Here is an 8,253-nt window from a genome sequence, read left to right on the forward strand (position 1 = left end):
GTGACATGTGTTTACTTAAACAGGCTCTGAATACGAATAGGTGTATAAAACGTAGGCTATTATAGACATTAACAGGAAGCGCAACGCTGTCTTACGCTGTTTTCCTCAACACCTTCCAAACGCGACTGACAAGTTTCCTCAGACTAGAATCCAAAGACACGTCGTTATGTTAACATTTTTAATGACAACTTAACAAAAAGCCCTTCACGTGGAAAGCTTCGTATTCTCTTCCCGTTTTCATCAGCTGTCGTCACTACGACAACAACAGACGCACTTGGCTGACGGTCGCCAGTTAACACGGTCTCTCGTTAAACCGGAACACCGGTGGCAGGTGTGCTTGATTTTGACCTGCTAAACTAGCAGTGCATCAGTAACCTATAGCAACGCAAAAGCGCAGATATTTTAAATCTGGTCTAAATGTCCCACCATGTTATGAAGGTGCGTTGACTATGAAGGCTACACTGTATAGTAGCCTATACTCTAGTTTTTATTAGATAGGCCTACAACCCTGAACCCAGTCTAGTCCTGCAATCTCAACCTTGATGATCACAGACATCTCAGATCTCAGACATTTTGGAGGATGACACCTGCATTTCCAACTATGACAAGTCAAAATGTCTACTGTGAGGCTTAAAAACTGTCCAATTGGGCTTTTCTGGAGCTTTGGATCTGGACCAATACTGATGTTTTTTGGTTAGGCTGATTACCAAAATTCAATATTTGAGAGTTGATATTCCTTTTTTTTTTTTTTTTTTTAACATAAAAACATAACATAAAAAATCTTAAGGATCTCTGTCATTTGGGTCTCCGTCTCTGTCCTGCATATAGCCTCCCCTGAAACCGATATACAGTTTCTGTCTTCTTTAGCAGATGGAAATAGATCAGTTGTCATCATGGTTTGGTAACCTGATAAAAGGTGGTTGTAGGCTATAGGATGGAGGTTGTTGTGTCATCCTTGATTGCCTCTGCCTCTGTCCACTAGCCTGGCTCTACATTGCCGGGATCTATTTCTATTATGTGTTTTGCGAGGACACTGTTGCTGCGTCCGGGCCGCTCCCAGGGCAGCTGTAATTGGTTTTAAAAATAGGCATAGCCCACAAACAAGCCAGTTTGTTCCCTCTATCTCAGAATAGATCAGTGGTGTAACCAGGCCACTCTTGCACTGACACCGCAAGATATGGCAGTGTTTGACTACTGTCCACCTACTCCTGGTCATTGGCCTTTGAACCTTTCCTGTCCACACAGTCTCTTGGTCAGGGTGTGGCTAGATGATCTCACAAATTTGGCAGTGTCCATTCTAGTCTTAAGGTGGGCTGAACTTTAGATTCTTTTGTACTGTAGCTTTAACCTTCACTTGTGTCCTTCCATATTTACTAAATTTCTTCCTTGTGCAATGTGATTGAAAGACTATTCATGAGAGAGACTTGTCAGATATCATAAAGGTTTTTGCCTTTTTAACAACCCCCTTGTGATTTAAGCTTTTCATAGATGTGGGTCTGAGAGTAGTAGTGAACGGGGGATGATATTAAATATCACCAGAAAGAAATGTGACTTGGTTTATAAGCAGAGGGAAATGTTTTATAACAAAACCACATCTGAAGAGACCCTTGTATGAATGGCAAATTCACTCACAAGACAAGCAACGATTAAAATCACCCCACAAACAAAATACACTGACCAAACCATGTCTTCTTGTAGGGGAAAATAGCAGTGTTTATTTCATTTTATTGTTTTCAAATCTCAACATACCTGATTGAAAATAATGTGATGATGCCCATCGTAGCTCTTCTCCACCCCCAGAAAATGAGAGAGAGAGAGAGAGAGAGAGAGAGATGCAGAGCTGAAACAGCCGATTAGATTACCCTGCTGAGGCTGTAGGCTGCGGCTGCCACCCCGCCACTCACCTCATCTGCCCTCTCCTCCATCTCTCATCTTCCCTCTATCAGGCTCGGGATCTAGTCCCTGCAGAGTAACACCACCCCCTGTAGGATCTAGGCAGGACTTCAACTTAGAAACCTCAAACGCCTGGCTGCTTCTCATGAAGGCTTCTGAGGTGCGTAAACTGGCACAGAACATGCTATTGATTTATTAATATTAATGCAGTGGGTTAAACTACCCAGGAGACAGATGGTGCATTTTTTATACCTCTCATGTTAAAGCTTTCACCCATAACCTAAAAGATTATATATAACATTAAAATTCAACATATAGACAAGTGCCTCCTGCAGACAAATATATTTCCAAAATCCTGTATGCCTGATTAGAGTGGAGTCATTAAAAGTACTAAACTAGAGAAAGAGCAAGTGTAACTTGAATGTATATAGAATGTGTATTTTCTCTAATGCAAATTTGTACTTTTGGGGCAGGTTAATATGATTTCCGTTGTTGCCTGCGTTGTTGCCCCACACTGCATCATGATGTAATAGCCGCCCAACACCAAAGGGAACACAAAAGTCAGGTGCATGATTGACAACTAATTTCTTACAGACCGCCTTGTGTCTCACTTATATACGTCATTCATACCCAAGAAGTGACAGTGGAGGGGAGTCCAGAGATGATCAGTACACTAGTTTATTCATTATTCAACAATAAAGACACGTAAAGGTAGCTTATGAATAAGTCTTTATGACAACATCAGTTTTTCTTTCACTCCCACATATTTTTCAGTTCAGTATGCAAGTAAGCATTACTGGCTCTCCCCAAAATACAGAGTGAGGAAAAAGCTGAAATTTAAATGTTAAAGATCATCTACTCCGACCCATCCTCCATCATAACATGCAATTGTCCCAAAGCTTGTTGAAAAGCTTTGCTGGCCCTTCTATGCATTAAGTTGATGGTATACAGATGTTTGAATTAAAGAGCACAACAGGAACAATGTAGCTCCTGCTTCAAACAAAATGTGTAATCTTAGAATGAGATTCTAAGTATATATATATATATGATTACCAAAGAGAGGTTTTGGAACATCGGTGATCTGGGACACATACATTGTTGTCTCAGAGACAGATCCAGGAATGTTGGTTTGCTGTAATACTTTGTTTTTTTTATTGCTGCGACTTTTGAAATAAAGGCAAAATGTCCATAATGCATAAAATAATCCACACAAAATGAATGACAATATGCAATTTCATGAATTCCCATGGATGATACATAGATGGATCTATAGATGGATACTAACATTTTATCTAGGAGCCGGCCGGTCTGTTATGTTCCAGATGGTGGCAGGTTTCCCTTCCAGCAGTCTGTCAGTCTTGGCTCCGAGCCATGTGAGTCAGGTAGGGCAAGTGAGGACAACTTGGCAACAATACACTGCAATACACAAACCCAGGAGATGCTGTGGGATTTGAGAGAGCAGCTCTGACTGGGATCAGTGAGAATTATTTTCGGTATCGCCTGTATTTCTCATACACATCACACGTACAACAAAATCAGCTAATGTAATGACAATATAATGTGGTATACCATGGTATTGTCTCTTTTGTTGCCTCCTATATCTTCCCAGCCTTTTAATGTGTACAAAATAGCATTGTGTTTTGCTACTTAAACAAATCTCATTACCTTCAGACCGTCACAGTGCAGATGTCAAAGTACAACATATATCTGATAATAGTACGGTCATGTTAGCAATGTAACTGTCAAAAGAAACACCACAAGAACCAGAGCATAGGAGTCAAGGAACCAACCAACCGCTTTCACGTTATGACATGTTGAATGCAATGATACACCCTTTCTTTCAGCAACCTGTCAGTGATGATGCTTAAAAAGTCCCAAACAGGAAACACTTAAATGAGTAAGTACACCCTGGCTGCAGGTTAATTTAGGTGTTGCATGGTTAACATTTGGAAAGATAGAGAAACACAACTTGCTTTGACAATCTTTCATTATTGCTGAGGTCACAGCACATTTAAGCGTTCTACTTAGAGCAGATTGGCAGCTGCAGTACCACGTCTGTCTCCCCACCAGGCTGCAGTAAAAAACACTGTTGTGAAAACACATTCAGCACCACCCTAGCATTTATAACTTTGTCATTATGTCGACAAATTTTACAAAGTTTTAAATCCCTTTTTTAGTCTCTACACTTCATAGTAAATGGATTTGTAATATTTACACACTGTACATACATGCTTACATATTGTCTGTCCTAGCCTACTTTCACCCTCATATTGGGATGATCATTATTATTATCTGGTTGTAGTATTGCTTATGTGTTGTTTATTCTGTGGTGTAACTGGATAGGAGGAGGAGGATGATGGCGGTCACGTCAGATGACCATTGGAAGTGCAGACAGAGACACTGAGGTACAGGGGGGTGCAGGTTTAATGAAGGCAATAGTAACATTTGTAGCTGTCGAGCAGCAGCAGCCATGGCAGCCTCCCGCAGAGAGGGATGAATGGAAAGCCAACATTAGACAAACGCACAGGCTACATAATGGTAATGTCAAATAAGCAGCCAATAGGACATCAATTATGGAATAATTAACCAGATTATCTAAGATAAAGAGGGATTTATCTAAACTAATAGTTTCACTGCTAGACTTATAAACAATTGTAAGTTTAGATAAATTAACCAATAGGAAAGGTCCCTGCAGTCCAGATACAGCTAGCACACAGACAACACAAGCCCAAAAGACTGAAGTCCATCAGTTAAAAACTGTCTCACTTTATGTAATCACGGCTTGATCCTTGTGGGACATGGGAAGCAGTTATAGTGTATTAGTTTTTACATATTCATTAAGTTATCTATATTTAAGTATTGGATTGTGATGACAGACTGATGCATGTCAGTACTTTAAACTATTTAAAGGAGGGAGCACATTGAGTTCTCCTCCGGGCCTGCAGCTGTGCTGTAAAAAATGTAGAGCTCAAAAAAGAAACTTGGTACTGTGTAAATGTGGTCTTATTAGTTTGGCAGACATCAGAAGACTCAATACAGAATGATGGTAAACGTAAGAGCATGGCAGCTGTTCTCAAACAATGTTCACTGTGATAAATAACCATGCAATTGCCATGCTCAGAGTCAGGAAAAAAGTTAAAGTAGTAAAGAAAAAAAGTAGTTGCTGTTGATTTCGTTTTCATCATAAAACAATACTTATATACATATCGCGGTGTAAACTCAAACAGTAAACAGTGACTGAAAAGGATTAGGTTGAAGCAAAAGCTTTTATATAGATATCCTGTGTTCTTAATACACTAGTCTATGGTTCTTATCGATTAAATCTAAAGAAACAAGGAAATCAATCACATTTCCAAAAACCATTTTCTTAAAAAAAGAGTTGCACATTTTTTAATTTATATTAAATTCTTTTAATCTCTTTGTTTGCTTTTTGAAAAGTAAACTTACAAAAAAAGTAAATTAATTTTGAACTAACACAGTTCATAATCCAATAAATGTTTATAGTAGAACAACAGTAGGTGTCACTACCCAACCACTAGGGCCAAAGGCCACACTAACACTAACGTTTTCAGCCTAGATTTGCTGTGGTGTTATACCATTTTGGTTTTTAATGCTAATACAATGGCTAACACAGAACTGTCACAAAACCCTGTATCTACCTGAGATGGTATAAAACTAACTATTAGAGCCCTACTTATTTATGAATCTGAAAAGGGTGGTTTTCTTCATATAGACATTCCTCAATTCCTCATATACAGGGAGAAGATAAAGAAATCTGTTGATTTATTGATGTTCTTGTAGACAGTTGGAGCTGACATTTGTTGTGCTACACGTCTGAGCATCTAACAGGACTATACATGTTCAAATACCATCAGAGTATAGTCATCCCTCTTGCTCATTTACCTTGCTTTAATGCAGTAAAGGAGAAGTGAGTTTACAACATTGGTACTGCAGGCCAACTGTGCATTTCAGGGTTATTTCCATCAGCGGTGTCAGCTCGGGACAAGGCAGCAGATCTTGCGGAAATGCCTCTAGGAAAAAAACAAAAGTCTGGTTCATCCGAAATCACCCCCCTTCCAAAAACACACACACACACACACACACACACACACACACACACACACACACACACACACACACACACACACACTTGCGTACAATTGGCCTTCCGCTCGCCAATCCTTTGTGACTCACATGGCTTTACTTTCACCTTGTGTAACATCAAGATTTAATACTCTCTGCACCGGGAGCTAAGCTACTACGGCCAACTGTTACAAAAGTCATTCATGGAATTGAAGAACTCTCTTCCTGTGTCTGACATTGATTAGTACTGTATGTATGCAGGTGTTCACTTTCATTGGCCATTTAAATATTTATAAAATTACAAAAAAAAATGGATTTAAGGCCATTGCCTGGATTGTGGTTAAATTCAATTAAGGGCTGCAACTATTTTAATTTTAATTTCTGCTGATTATACTTAAAGAGCAAGGTAGCATCTTCAAATTTCTCTTGTTCGACCAACAGACCAATCCCTGATAGTCACTTTACTTTCATTTATGACAAAGAAAAGCAGATAATTGACATATTCATGCAGTTTAGAAAATGTTTGACATTTTTGCTTGAAAGATGTCCAATGTCTTTTTATTTTAGCTCTACTCCAATATTAGTTTATTTTATGTATTAACCCAAAAAACTAAAGAACCTTAAAGATAAAAGGATCATAAATGATAGCTAGAAAATTGCAAACGAAAGAACAACAGAATCTGACAGTTTGTGCAGTATTCTAATTCTAAAATACAAGATGAAACCATTGAAATAGATGGAAAAAGTCAGCTTGAGAAACAAATAAAACCATTCAACGTTTTGTTCTTCTGGTTAGTTTATTATATAAACTATATTTGTCAGTGGAACAGATCCAGATGAAGCTTGGTGAAATAGTGGAGTTTTGTTTCTGTAGTTTCTAGCACTGAGAAACTATTGTTCACTAATTAACACTGATGGCTTACATCTGTCCTAAACAACAGGCACACTGTATATCGGGCCTATTCAAATGATTTCACAGTAAGATTTAGGTTGCTGTCACATCAGAATTTTTCATGTTAGGGCGCTGCTGGAAGCCAGTGAGACTGACATGCTCATTGCATTGTACGTGACGGTCTGATTATTGTGTCCCTTTTTAGCTTTGATTGACATATGGGTTGCTGAATCCAGTCACGGAGGACATAAGTGAGACCTGCAAGATGAATGCTACAAGTGGGGTCGCAAATGTTATTCTCTGTAAATACAACTGTTGGCAAATGTTTTTTTCAGGTATCTGGCTCCCTCTTGTGTTCAAAGTAGCCCACTGCCAGAGCGGCCATACTTGCTAGTGACAATAGTTCCGTTTAATGCATCCAAACTAAGAACACCCCCATTGCCAATACTAGCCTTTTTATCCATGTTACAGCGAATGGCCTAAAGTTTATATACTGTAGCATACAAGTTTTTCAGAATAGTTATTTGAGATGTGCCCTGCCCTTTCAGTTAAGTAAAGCCAAAATGGATGCATGGTTGAAAATATATATATATATATATTCAAATAATCTCTTTATTCATCCTACATAGTTGTACACCACTAAAGACAGTGAAAGGAGCACACAACGGGTATAAACATTTGTCAGTTATATAGGAGGGAGGAAACTTTGCAGATTTTAATAACAAAAATAACATTTTCTAAATCCTTGTGTCACTTAAAGTACATCCAAGAACAGGAGAAATAAGACGGTATGTGCCAGATTGACTTCTTTCACTTGCTATTGATGTTTTATTCTGTACAGAGGGACAATTTGTACAAAATTAATCTAGATATATAACACTACATGAGACAAGGTAAATCATATATACAATATTAAATGAATCATATAGTACAGGTCACATACAAAAGGACACTTTAAGTTATGTTTTGGAAATAATATGTTAAAATTAAAAGATCTGCAAAGATCCTGCAGAAAGAGAACAAGCCACCAAATCATTTTTAAATCACCTCTTGTTTTTTCAGCGCTAAAATAAACCTCAAACATCTCTTGACTCAAACTCATAAAATCTATAAAACATCTCTCCCAGCAAGCAGGACTGTTTCATAAATGCAATGAACTTGACAACAAAAATCTGTTTGGTGAATGGCATTCCTCCAGGGTAAAAGGTACATGTTTAACATGGTAGTTTTAATTTACATCTTTTTGCATTCAAGCAAATACAGTATTAATACAGTTAACAAGCCAAGTCACAATGTCAGTTTATTTTCAGCATCTGGCATTTTTGTGGCCATTGATACCAGTCTGTTTCAGCGTTGGGCATCCTGAATGGCCAGAAGAAGAAAGA

The sequence above is a fragment of the Etheostoma spectabile genome, chromosome 20 (genome assembly GCF_008692095.1).
Source record: "Etheostoma spectabile isolate EspeVRDwgs_2016 chromosome 20, UIUC_Espe_1.0, whole genome shotgun sequence".
Classification (NCBI taxonomy): domain Eukaryota; kingdom Metazoa; phylum Chordata; class Actinopteri; order Perciformes; family Percidae; genus Etheostoma; species Etheostoma spectabile.